The sequence below is a fragment of the Dermacentor andersoni genome, chromosome 9 (assembly GCF_023375885.2).
Source record: "Dermacentor andersoni chromosome 9, qqDerAnde1_hic_scaffold, whole genome shotgun sequence".
Lineage (NCBI taxonomy): Eukaryota > Metazoa > Arthropoda > Arachnida > Ixodida > Ixodidae > Dermacentor > Dermacentor andersoni.
In genome coordinates, this window is record NC_092822.1 from 30542204 (window position 1) to 30555545 (window position 13342).

A 13342-nucleotide genomic window follows, 5' to 3' on the forward strand; every position below is an offset into this window, starting at 1 on the left:
CGCAGATCGCTTTCAAGATGAGGCCCACGCGGACGCGCGCTTTCGCCAAGTCTCAGATCGCTTTCAAGACACACGAGCGCCGGCAACGCGTCCCTACGGCGTCCGCCAAAAGCGTCTACTACGGCGTCCGCGATTCGCGTGACCCACGCCGTATAGACGCCACGGTTGTCTCCACTCTGCATGCAGCAGCGCACAAGAAGGTAATCGAGGCACTCTAGCAGCCGCCGGAGAAGGACGCCCTCCTCCCTCGACTAACCCCTCTGCGTCGCACGCGACAGGAGAGGGTACTTATCCGGGCTGCGTTCGTCGCCCGGGCACGCGAGATTGAGCCGCGTTCACCGGCTCTCCGTCACGTGATTTCGCTCGCACATACAGCATACGGCGCGCCGAGACGGTGCTATCGCCCTTGGACTTTATACGGAACCTCACGGCGACGCCGACGGCAGAAATGCACCTGGAGTGCCTATATAATTGCTATCGCAATAAAAGGATGTCCGACGATCCCACTACTCTCTAATGCTAAATTTGAGCACAGCTGAATACGTCTTTTCATTTCGCGATATACTGAGGTAGAGAATTTGACACCAGAATCACCGCACCGACTGGCAGTGTGCAAGTACCATCAGCACGTTCACAGAAGGAGAGGCAGTATGGGAACGCTAGCATGATGAGCGGCACCTGAGCCAGCTGTGGAAGATGACGACGACACAGGCGTGAGAAGTAGCACGAGTGCGTTGGCGAGGTTACGCCCAGGGACGCCGACGCTCAGCCCAGGAACGTGTGCCTAAGTTATGCACTCTAAAATTATGCAGGTCTAACGAATACTCGTGCAGTGAAGCTAACCTCAAGCGGTTGGTCAAATGGTATAGAACTAAATGCAAAGTATAGACTTGCCTTTACATTCATTTTGTGTAAGATTTGCATTACATTCAGTGTTTATTCACGACACAAGTCAAAACGTTGACGACAAACCTCGATCGTCTTCACGCACTACTCTCTTCGCAAGTATCGCCGAAATGCAACCACGAGTTCAGGTTGTGTAGTGTTAGGCATCGGTGATCTTTGATCCTTTCGGGAGAAAGAAATGATGTGGATAAAGGCGTACCGAGAAAGAAGAATGGGGCATATGTTATATGCACGTTATGTCGCAACAGACACACACACACAAGTGCACACACACAGACACGCAACGTTATTCTGACCGGAATGAATTCACGTGCACGTTTGATCCTATATTGCTCGTCAATATGAGTCACCTTCGAAAGAGAGAGAGAGAGAGCAATGACAGGAAAGGCAGGATGGTCAAGCAGACGAGCACCCTGTTTGCTGCACTACACTGGGGTGGGGGAAAGGGGAATAGAAAGAGGAACAAAAGGGGAGAGTAAGCACTGAGTGCGCGTGGGAGGGATACTATACACAGGGACATTATAAGCGGCCTCTTAAGCCGGTGCACTTCAAGTATTGTACTAGTGCACGAATCGCTTTTAACCTTTGAAGAGGTTTACGCAGCGGCACACTCCTTCAAGAAAAACACGACCCCAGGGGTAGATCAGGTCACGAACGCAATGATTCGCAATCTAAGTGACGGCACGCTAAAGAGCTTGACCAAATTCTTTAACGACACGGTCTGGACAGAGGACGGCGTCCTTCCAAAAGAATGGAAGGAAGTAAAAATTATTCTTATTCCAAAACCAGGTAAGCCTCGTAACATCAACAACCTTCGACCCATCTCCCTAACGTCGTGCGCGGGGAAACTCTTTGAAAAGGTTGTGCAGGTCCGGCTCTCGAACCACATAGAGCTAAACAACATGTTCCCCTCCAACATGTTCGGTTTCCGACCCCACGTGTCAGCGCAGGACATTTTGCTACTACTAAAGCACGAGGTCCTGCACCCCAACAGAGAGTCGGAAGATAAATTTGTACTGGCATTGGACATCAAAAAGGCCTTCGACAGCATCTCCCACCACGCTATTCTGGAGGGACTGGAAGCGGTGAACTGCGGATCGCGAATTTATAACTACGTGCGCTCGTTCCTCAGCCACCGCACGGCCACAATCGGATTAGGCTCCACGAGGTCCGACACCTTCAACTGTCCCGACAGAGGTACCCCTCAGGGAGCTATACTCTCTCCACTGCTATTCAATGTAGGGATGAGAAAGCTAGCCCTGGAGCTAGATAAGCACCCGAATCTCGGTTGTGCGATATATGCCGATGATATCACGTTCTGGGCTCACCAGGGGTCCTACGGGGACAAGCAAGAAACCCTTCAAAAGGCCATAGACGCAGTCGTGGAATACGCGAGGGCGGCGGACATGGCATGCGCACCCAAAAAATCGGAATTCATTCGGGTGCGTGCGAAGTACGCAAGAAAGAAGGACTGGGTGCCGCTCACTTTGACTCTCGACGGGGTGCCAATTCGTGAAGTGGAGACACTCAGAATATTGGGGATGTGGATACAGCAGAATGCTGGAACATCTCACACCCTACAAAAACTAAAGGCGGTCACAGGAAACGTGGCCAGAATGATAAGGAGAGTGGCAAGAAGCAGAGACGGCCTAACTGAGGGAGAGACCATCAGCCTGGTTCACGCATTCGTAATTAGCCGACTCACATACGCCCTTCCGTATCAGGCCTTGACAAACCAAGAGATTAAACAGGCAAACGCAATAATAAGAAAAGCCTTCAAAGCCGCCCTTGGTCTTCCCGAATGCACTAGCACAGAGAGATTCGAGGGACTGGGGCTGCACAATACTTTTGACGAGTACGCAGTCGCGACGTTATATGCCCAGAAAGAAAGACTTTGTTCTTCAACTCAGGGCAGGGAAGTATTGGCGAGGTTAGGCTTTCCCCTGAGACCCCAGTATTGCGGAGAGGAAACGGCACAGATAGACCGCAATGTTCGATCGCACATCGCGGTGGCCCCAATTCCCAAAAACATGCACCCCAAGTACCATCCCGGACGACGCAGAGCAAGGGCAAAGACCCTTCACAAACGTTTCGGCATGGGACCGGGGGTGTATTATACGGATGCCAGTCGAGCCAGCTCAGACACTTTCAGCATAGTCTCTACATGCAACAACAACATAACAACGGCATCCTTCAAAACCTCCTCGGCATGCGTGGCAGAGGCTGCAGCCATCGCCTTGGCCATTCAGGACGCCGAGCGCCAAACCAATTCGGCTGTCATATTAACCGATTCACAAGCGGCCTGCCACCTGTTTTTACAAGGAACGGCACCCAAATCAATAATCAAAATTTTAGGCACTCAACTAGAGGGGCACCACACTATCGTCTGGTGTCCGGCACACGAGCGACTGGCAGGAAACGCTAGGGCAGACCGTATTGCTCGAGGTTTGAACGTCCGAGCAACGGCATGGCCTAGCGACGTCCTTCCACCGAATTCTCGTGACATCCTCCTACAGCAAAGGCAGGAGCGGAGACGTTTTGGACATCCTCACTCCGATTTAAACAGCGAACAGGAGAGGGACTGGCGTCGTATTCAGACGAATACATACCCCAACCTGCACCACCTACACAGAATACACCCCATGAGGTTCACTGACGAGTGCCCGTGGTGCACAGACACACCCACACTAAAACACATCACATGGGAGTGCCCCAGGAGGCCGCCGCACATAGACAGTCCCATATTACACCAACATCCACTAAAGAGGAATAGGCAGTGGGAGGCATAGCTTGCGGACGAGGGTCGGGAGAGCCAGTTGGCTCTTCTGGACCAAGCGCAGTGAGCCGCTCGTGCCAGTGGGGCCCTGGAATAGGGGCTCCAACCATCGTGCCTTATTTTATTTAGATTGAATAAAGTTTTACTCTCTCTCTCTCTCTCTCGTGCCAGTGACGGGTGTGGCCACAGCCCGAGTATCTTTGACTCGTATAATGGTCTTGTGTCCAGTCGGTGTAAAGTTGCCCGCAGAGAGAGGCGTTGTACGTCGTAGCGAGGGCAGTTACACAATAGGTGCTCGATAGTTTCCTCGCACCCACAGCTATCGCACACCGGGCTCTCGGCCATTCTCTTCGAAAATTCTCTAAATGTAATGGTTACGTTTCGTGGAATATCTGTTGGCCACGGGCCCAATAGTTTCCTCAGACTCATGGATTTCCGATCGAGTCTAATTAATTTCGAAAGTCACTTGGCCTGCGCATGTCACTCGGAGAAAAACTCGTCCACTTTGTTTATAACCCCCAGCAGGCTGGGAAGAGTCCTATGAAGTATCTTTCTCTATTCGCTTTTTTTTTTAATTTAAAGGAAAACGTCACCTTATGTTACCAGCTTCATATGTCACGGCCTGTTCGGTTTAACTCGTATTGTGCTTCTTCTTGTGTTTCTGCTCGAACGGGTAGGTCAGCGCTGAAAAAAGTCACGAAACAAAAAAAGAAGAAGAAGTTCTCGTTTATTTTTCTCGTCGTGTTATCATTGGAATTTTTTTTCTTACCTTCTCTTTCTCCGCATCATTATAATTCCTCATCGCGGAGAAACATTTCCGGGATCGAGGATAAGTAACCCCGCGCTATGCGCATATAGGCCAACTTCCTGAATCATAATGACCACTTGGAAAAAATAAACGAAACGTTTGAATGTGAGCATTACTAAGACATCAATGCGGGCTTGTTAGTACGGTGATATGGTATGATAATACAGCGCGCCATAATGCATATATGCGCGCGCGCATATACTGGGTCATTCTTCCGAGGCAGTTGAGGCTTAGTTAAATTCTTGGGTTTTGAGTGCCGTAACCCCAGTTCAGTTAAGAGGAACGCCGATACAGGCGACTCCGGGTTATACTTTGACCACCCGGGGTTCTTTCATTTGATGCTAAGTTTATGTACGAGAGCGTTTTCACCTTCCTCCTCCGTCAAAATGTGGCCGCAGTCGAACCCGCCACCTGGAGCTAAGCAGTGCACAACGCCACAGCCACTGCGCATAGCTCATTGATGACCAAGCTTCTCTTTTCTCCCGCTGTTGTGCTTTTGTACTTCCCACTGTCGTAACTAACGTCTTCCCCACCACAGAACATAGTTGGCTTTCTCTAGCGCTATCTTCTACATCTTTTTGTATTATTAGTTCTGTGTTCCCTGCACTCCACGCCACATTGTTCTCTTCTAAACTCCCCCAACCGTCCTTTTCATTCCTTCGATCCCTTCTTTATCGCACTGTCTATGACGTCGGTGGTATGGGGACTGCGTACTGTCGACCCTATCTTGGCTCACCACATTGTACGACTTGTCTAGGAAGGGTGTTCTGATGGCCATTGTTCGAGAACGCTGTTCTAGGCCGTGGGTCTACAGCTACAAGCGTGGAAAAAAAGCAAGGACGAAAATTCCACGCTGCATAGGAGGAGACAGTTAACTTTAACCTGCATGTCTGTCCGGTGTATCTACAGGGCCCTGTCCGTTTACGCAGGCATGTTTTCGTTGGCTTCTTAATCTCCTCATTTGTGAAGCCTCTTACTTTCATTTCACATCCTCCCTCCGCCTAGACTGAGACGAAAATGGATTATACCGCGTACTGATGTGATGAGTATTCATGCTTTTCGTCTGCGTCTTCCTACGTAACAAGATTATCAAGCATTGATGATTAGAGGCAAAACGATCGTCTTTGCTAAAACAAAACATCACAGAAGCTGACGTAGCAATTTCTACATAACCGCCAATGCGGTTATCAATTAAGAAAATATCATTTTACTTGAAACTTCTTTTCTGACCAGTTGGAAAACATAGTCACAAGATGCGGTGGAAAATGCATTGATGTTCTTATCAACATTATTTCGCACTGCATTTCTCCAGAGTGAGGAAACTCGACAACTGCAACAGCAATGCATTCAGCTGCAGATATCCGGTACATAATTACATGTTTAAGATCTCAATCAACCGTCACCATGGCAATCACTGCTTTGGAGGCAGCACAGGAATTTATTTTATATATACAGCTGAATAAATTCTCAATGGGCTCTGCAAGTTCTACATTTAAGATATTCTACTTGTAGCAATGCCTTTAAGGTTGATTAACTCTTTCTTTATAATTATTAATCTCAACTCACAACAAAAACAACGCATCTGGTTGTTCCAGCAGATAGCGAACAATACTAACTTGATTGCATTGTTGTATCACGCGCGCAGATTATTTAAGGTTTGGTAGAAGTAAGCTCCATAACCTTGCACTATGTGCTAGCTTTCACCCGTACACACTTGGCTACATAGGTATCTGCTGACTTATTTCGAAAACACACAGACAGAGGCAGGCAGGGATGTTAAGCATGCATTCAAGAGTCTGGCTGGCTACCCTACGCCGAAGGATGGGAGAGGAGGAAGAGAGAGAGGGGTATAGAGACGTACAGACAGAAAAAATAATCAACCACACGTGATCACGTATACACTCATAGATCTGTTCCGGCTGTTACGTGAGGACTTGGTGAGGCCAAACCAGCCAGCTTTGGTGTTAACACTGTGAGATGAATAGTCAACAAGAGCTGAACATAAATCCTGACAAGAGTTTTTAAAAACAATTGTAAAAATTTCTTTCGCGACAATCAGAGTATGTAACAGCGCTTTTCCAATTTCTTTAAGCTGATTATGCATGAATAAAACTATATTTTCTAATAATTACTGAAAGTTCTAACGAACTTTCAGAAACCTCTGGAGTACGTCAAGGTAGTGTGCTACGACCTTTACTATTTCTCATATATATAAACGACACCACTAGCGAAATTTCTCACCATGTTCAAGTTGGACTATTTGCTGACGACGGGGTGTTGTTTAACGATGTTGATTGCCATCACGATCAATCACTGCTTAATTCTGATCTTCAAAATATTCCTTCCTGGTGCAGTCAGTCGGGAGGGCATGGAACCGAACAGGGATAAAACTGTTTACGTGTCCATAACAAGAGAAAACAATAAAATATCGTTTGTCTATAACCTCCGCTCTTAACCGCTAACCATAGTCAGCCAATATAAATGCCTTGGAATCGCAATAACCAGTGCCCTCAGCTGGAATATCCAGATTTGAAACGTGTGTAACTCGTCGTTCAGGAAACTTTGTCGTCTCAGACAGAAACTTCAGCATGCTCCCTCTGGTACTAACTTACTCGCTTACACTTCAGTCATCCGACCCAAAACTAGAATACTAGATCCCTATAAAAAAACTAACAATAACGCTTTAGAAATTAGACAACGTAAAACTATGAGGTTCAGTTTTGTTCTTAATATATACTAAATAACTCTCCTACTAGCCTTATGAATAAGCATAATGTTCAGAGGCTACAGCTACGTAGGAATATACAGACTCAAATTTCTTTTTTTGTTGTTGCTGAAAAACAACTTTTTATCCCTCCACTTGCGGGGTTATGTTAAGCCTCTTAAAGCGAGTCCGGCACGGCATCGTCCCGTTTATTCTTTAACTTCCAACTCCCAAACTAACCTCTTTAAGCTTTGTTTTTTTTCCGCGCGCTATAACAGGTGGGAATGGCCTGCCATTATCGCAGTTGATAATCACTGATTCCATTGAACGCATGTGTCTTTAATGTTAACGGCATTGCCACGTTGACAAACATTGTTATTGCTGTGTTTTATTTTTGTTACAGGTGAATTTTGTTTGACACATTCCACATCTTCCTTGTTTATTATCGTGAGTGTTCTGTAACGTTCGTTTGTTTATCAACTTAACACTGGTACTTGTTGCCTTTTTTCTCGCGAGATTTGTTGCAAGTGCTCACATGTGCCTGTCGCCTTTATTCTGACACCTTGAGCGCCTTCTTATACTGTTCTAACGTATGTCAAGTTTTATTCCTTCAGTGCATTTTCAATTAATCTTATTTATTCGTCACCTTGTTTTTTTTCTGATCATTGCATAAATTGCATTGCTTTTGTGTTCGTTTTCTAATATGTGCAAGTATATACACATAAATATTAATGTATTATACCCCTCCTGCATTTGGGTCGGCCGTATTGCATAAACAAAAAAGTTATCAGTTACGCCCAAGAGGCGAAGCATCGATCGCGGTAGCGAATTAGTGGATGGCTATACGGTGCAAGGATAGTAGTTCTATCGGCCTTATAAAGCTTGGAACATAACCATACTAAGTAAATTAACAAGCATGGTAACACGCGGGCACACGCAAACATGAGCACATCTCCATCAACGGTGGCGTAAACTGTCTGTCAGAACGCTGGAATGAGTAGGCGCGGCAGCTGCAGCGAGCGAATGAACCTTCGTGCTGCCGTTCGCATCAACGTGAACTAAGCCGCAAAGCATAGAGCACGGCGGACTCTGCGCCCGTCGCCGATAGCTTTCAAGATACGGTGGTCCGGGCGCGCACGCGCGGGTGCGTGGGCCGCCAGGAGTATAACGCTCCCCTCCCCATCCCTTCCCTCCTCCCTGAGCTTAGTGCGCAATGGAAGACGGCGCGCTTCCTCCCCACTTTCCTCCGGTACGCGAGCGAAATTGAGCCACGATCGCCGGCTCACCCTCGCAGGCTTTCACTCCCACCAACAGCGCATGGAGCAAGCGGCGACGGTTTTATAGCCCTTGAACATTTTACGGAACCTCACGGCGACGGCGACGGCGACGGCAGAAATGTGCCTGGAGTGTCCATTTATCTGCTATCACAATAAAAGACAAATACATGAATAAAATGGCGCTATCTTCACTACCCACCTATTCCAGCCGTTGCATTTTCCCGTATTATCCGTGGACAATAAGGTGTTGTTTGGGGCTGCGTTTGTGAAACAGGCTGCTCAGGTGTAAATGAAACCTTATCGCGAACACAGAGGATGCGTAGGAAAAAAACACACAAGGGCACACGTCATAGACGATACTAATGACTACTCTATGCGAGGGAACTTACGTTTCGGCTGGCTTCAGAGCACGACAGCTTGCCGGGAGGAAACAGCTGCAATCATCGCATGACTTCAGTGACCACGAGAAGTACCAGGCTGTGAGTAATATGAGAAAACAGCGAAGAGAATTTTGAACAACAAGGTAAACAGAACGCAGTTTTTTATTAACTGAAACACTTCTAGCCACAATATTTCAGTGCAGCCTATTTCAGCGAAATACAATATGGATTGAGAGGGCAGGATCCCAAGCGATAAAGAGGGTAGAATTAATAAGAGGGTAAAATAAACAAGCGTGTTTCACACTCGGAGGACGCTGCACGTGGCCTGTCATTTAGCCGCTTAAAGTTATATTGGCATATTATTTTTTAGAAGTCAGTTACTTCATACACCTAAATCCTGTGTTCTACAAGTGTCGCAACGTTATGTGGTGACTAAGGAGCGTATACACTCTTAGCACGGTACCTTTTATGGTAACTTGTAATCACGAGTAACTTATAAAATAAAGGTTACATGCGAAATATGTTGATGTTTTAATTAAATGTTGTTACGTATATATATATATCTATAGGTTACAAGAGTCAAAATTGACGGATTTAAAGGTTAGTTCAACGCAAAGCGCCTTGTAACCTTTAGATTTTAACCTCTAAAGAACACTGCAGCGCACCAGTGAGGAGACCTACATCATGGATTGGACGTTTGCTGATAAATGTATCCTAATGTGTTTGTGTGCTGCATTTATTATCTGGTTATTACAAACGTAGGACTTCGGCAGTTCGAGCTGTATTCGGTCTTAATTTCTGTCAGCCAAGCAGTTACATTTTTCACGATTTAAAACCAAAAACTAAATCTAGCACGATCGCACTTGCAAGTTCATCTGCGCGCTGTTCTTTGACGACCCTCCATACTTGGCACACAGCCATATTTGAAATATCAGCAACGAAGACTGTGTCATCGAGTGATGTGGCGTGCACTGCCTGCCGAAACCCAGCGGTCGAACGTGACGGAAGCCCCCTGCTCTCGCACGCATTCTAGCCACCATGAGACAGGCATGGAACATCGGTATTTCAACGCGAGAAACAAAAGCGGGCGAGTTTCTTTAGAACAATGAATATTTTTTAACAAATTTCATGTACGAGGCGAGAAAGAACAGTAGAAGAAAAGCACACGAACGCGTTGGGTCTTTCAGTAAAAGGTTGTTGAAAACATTGGATGGTTCTATCACATATCAATATAATTCAACTTGTCTACTAAAATGTCCCTGTACAGAACCTTTCAGTTGTCTGCATACATTTTCTGCCTTTAACCGGGTTCGTTTCATTCCCTGCACTGCCTTGATGCTGTCAACCAAAAATTTTCCATGCCTCCACCATAAGCGCTTAAGATGAGGTTAATAGTTAGTGTGCAAGAAGCGCGTGCCTAAGAAAACCATGCCGACACGCGGTACCAGCTAGGCAGCGTGCGTACATAAGTATAAACGCGCGGCGAGGGAGCTGGGTATGCGGTACGCGCTAGGCGACCGGCGTAACTGCTTTGAAATAGACAACAACCTACATGTCGGCGAACCATTCTGCATTGCACTTAGGATGTTTTCTAATAAAACTTGTAGCACCTGATTACACTGCCAGCGTTCTTTGGGCATATTAAGCTGTGCCGAAGATTGACTCTACAACGACAGCAAATTTAAGTTACAGCAGACACGAAACGCGCCAAACGTTCAGTGAAATCAACAGGATGCCGCTACAGTCACATAAAAGCGAGCGCCGTCCGCTCCGTTGTGTTTTTAGGAGACTTAGACAGATGAAAAGAGCGTTAAATGTGTGAAGCCGCCAACTGAGAAATGAAATCTTTATCACTGTCCAAACATGAAATGCTTCCACCATCACACCAATAACATCACTGGCACCTCTGACATTTATTTCTGTAAGTCATTGCTTGTTTTCATTCTTTTTTTCATTTTTGCTTGTGCCTCTAAGTGCCTCTTTCTAACATGGCGGAAGCGAGCAGGCATCAGCCACACTGGAGTGTGGCCATCCACGGTGCTATCATCTCTCCTCCTCGGTCCAATCGAGATAGCTCGAGTTGCACGCTGGGAAGATTTTAAGCGGGAGCGGGAGGCTCGGAGCCGGCGGGTGTGGTTAGCGCGCTGTCGTCCTGTGGTTGTTGTAGTTGTCGTTCTGAGACGGCCATTATATATTTGACTTGTTTGGATACCATCCGATCACCATTGTGTGCTGCCACCACTTGTAGCCTGCAGTAGTTATTACCGCTTCTACTGGGAACTTGCGCCATCCGCTGCACCCTCATGCCTTTGTGCAGCAGAAACCTTTTCGGTGTGTTGCGCGGTCGCTGCAACAAGCCGGGTTGTGAGTGCAAGCGATACACTATTCTGCGCCTGTCGGAAAGTGACAACCTGGTGAGGTGTGACTATTGTGACCACGTCCCAAATGCACACGGAAAAATCTCGGTAAGCAGAACTTTTGCTTTTAATTATTTTTAGGTGGATAGTACGTGAATTCTTTATAGTTCGCAATTCAACATTTGACGTAGTGCATGCTCTCGCTGCGCGTAAGTGTTTCCGAAAAAAGTTATTGTTGATATATTTGCTTCTTTAAGCTCTTCGATTTACATTGAGCTAAATTCGATGTTGTCATGTTGTCATTTTGTGCAAATATTAGATTAGACCTCTCTAAAATATTGAGATTGTCGGCGGGATGAGTTGTGTCAGGGCAACTAAATGACCTCAACAATACGTTTCTTGTACTGGCACCGTGCTTTGGGCTGATGTAGTTGATAGAAATCGTTCAGCATTGTACAACTCGCCTCGCGCACCCTTCGTTAGCCATGCTGTGGTGGTGCGTGACTGCCCGCGCCCTGGCCTGGAGGTAGTCTCCGGTGTGTGCAGAAGTCGGGCAAGCCGAGGCGGCTCGTGGTTGCATTTCCGCTTTCTTTCGGTGCGCGTAGTGCTGGAGGTCGGGTAATCTCAAAAGTTTGGAGACACGTTGAAGGGAGCAACAAAACAAACGTTCGCTCCCCTCTGCGTTCTTCAAGCCAACTTGATAGCGATTGTTCGCGGTCGTCAAATGAGATATGTTCATTTATGCCTGTGCTTGCGTGACACCATGGTTATTAGTAAGCTAATGATTACTGTTACGGCAGGTAAAACTACGTACCTTAGTTTGAGTAGTGGTCTAATGCTTTGCTATCGCTATTAGTGCTTCGCGTTTTGGGTGAAAATACGTGTTTTTTCTATTTTCTTTTAGTCAAACGGGCCAATAATTTAACATGGGAATCGGTGGTTAGCATTGGCTAACTGCGAAGAATGCACAATTCTCTTTTTACCGCAACGTCACCCCTTCTCTTACAACTTGCATTCAAATTTCGCACAATGATGTATAATTATATACAGCGTTGTTCCGGAGAATACATGTTGTATAGCTGTCGCACGCATTTTGCTTACGTACGCGTTTTTTTTTTTTTTTCGCCTAGAGCTCTGCAATGCGCTCTGCATTGCTTTGTGAACACTAATGATGTTCTTTCGTTGCGTCTGTAATTTCAGAAATGAAAAATACAGCCGAGGCAAAGGCGCAATGCAATGTGCCAGGCACCGTGTCCGAGGCCTCAGTGTCAGATGAAACCGTGGAAGCTTGCACATCTAGTCTCTCCTCAGTACAATACGGTTAGTATAAAGTGGAATGTTAGCCAAAGCTTTTTTGATTGCCTAGTGTATCAAATATTTTATAGCGAAGCTTTCTTTGCCACTTTCCTCGGCTTTTCCACTGTTGCTGCTGTCGCTGACCTGCACGCGGCGTCGGGGAGTGGTTGAGTACGTAATGTATATAATGTACGCAATGTACGAGAAATTACATTGTACGTGTACATAGTAGGGACACGGGAGTGGCGTCTGTGAGCCCTTTCCAGCAAGAGCGGCGCGGGCGTCGCCACAATGCCCTCTGGAGCTCTTTAGTCGTCATAATGTCCTCTGGAACTCCTCGGTCATCGACACAATTGCCTCTGGAGCGCTGTAATTACGCGTTAGCCTGCGGTTTAAGCATTGTAGAAGCTGCAGCGCTTTTGTACTCACGTGCAAATTTCCAGAGGGGAGATAGTCAATGGAAAGATAATACAGAGAATGCGTAAAGCCAACGCCCTGACCAAACGGATGAATAATAGCTGATATTCGCTCGTGGCGCCTTGCATACATAGTATGATCGCGGAAGAAGGGAAAGACGCCACCAGAAAGCATGCTTCATTTGGGGTCGCTACTTCAGAGACGTCGCTACTAGACATGGCAACAGTTGCGGAGAAACTGTAAAAATGTTAGTTTCAGAATGAAACGGCACGTTTCTGCTATTTCTGAAAAATAAACACCCTGCAAGTTTGTACATGATGACAACTGATGCAGGCGTGCAGACGCAAAGCTGCGCTCAGTACCGCAGCGTCAAGACGACAACGCGCAAGCGGCTGTCGAGCAAATAAACATTTCAGCCACG

General features: G+C 46.7%; 1 long non-coding RNA gene across 4 annotated transcripts in view; it reads right to left on the bottom strand.

The window, feature by feature from the left end:
- Nucleotides 1–13342, bottom strand: part of LOC129383815 (uncharacterized) — a 309376-nt gene that overhangs the window by 186032 nt on the left and 110002 nt on the right. For all 4 annotated transcript variants that reach the window (XR_011890281.1, XR_008611695.2, XR_011890280.1 and 1 more), the window contains one exon: nt 8861–8948. This is a non-coding gene — a long non-coding RNA (uncharacterized lncRNA). The remainder of the gene's footprint in view (nt 1–8860; nt 8949–13342) is intronic.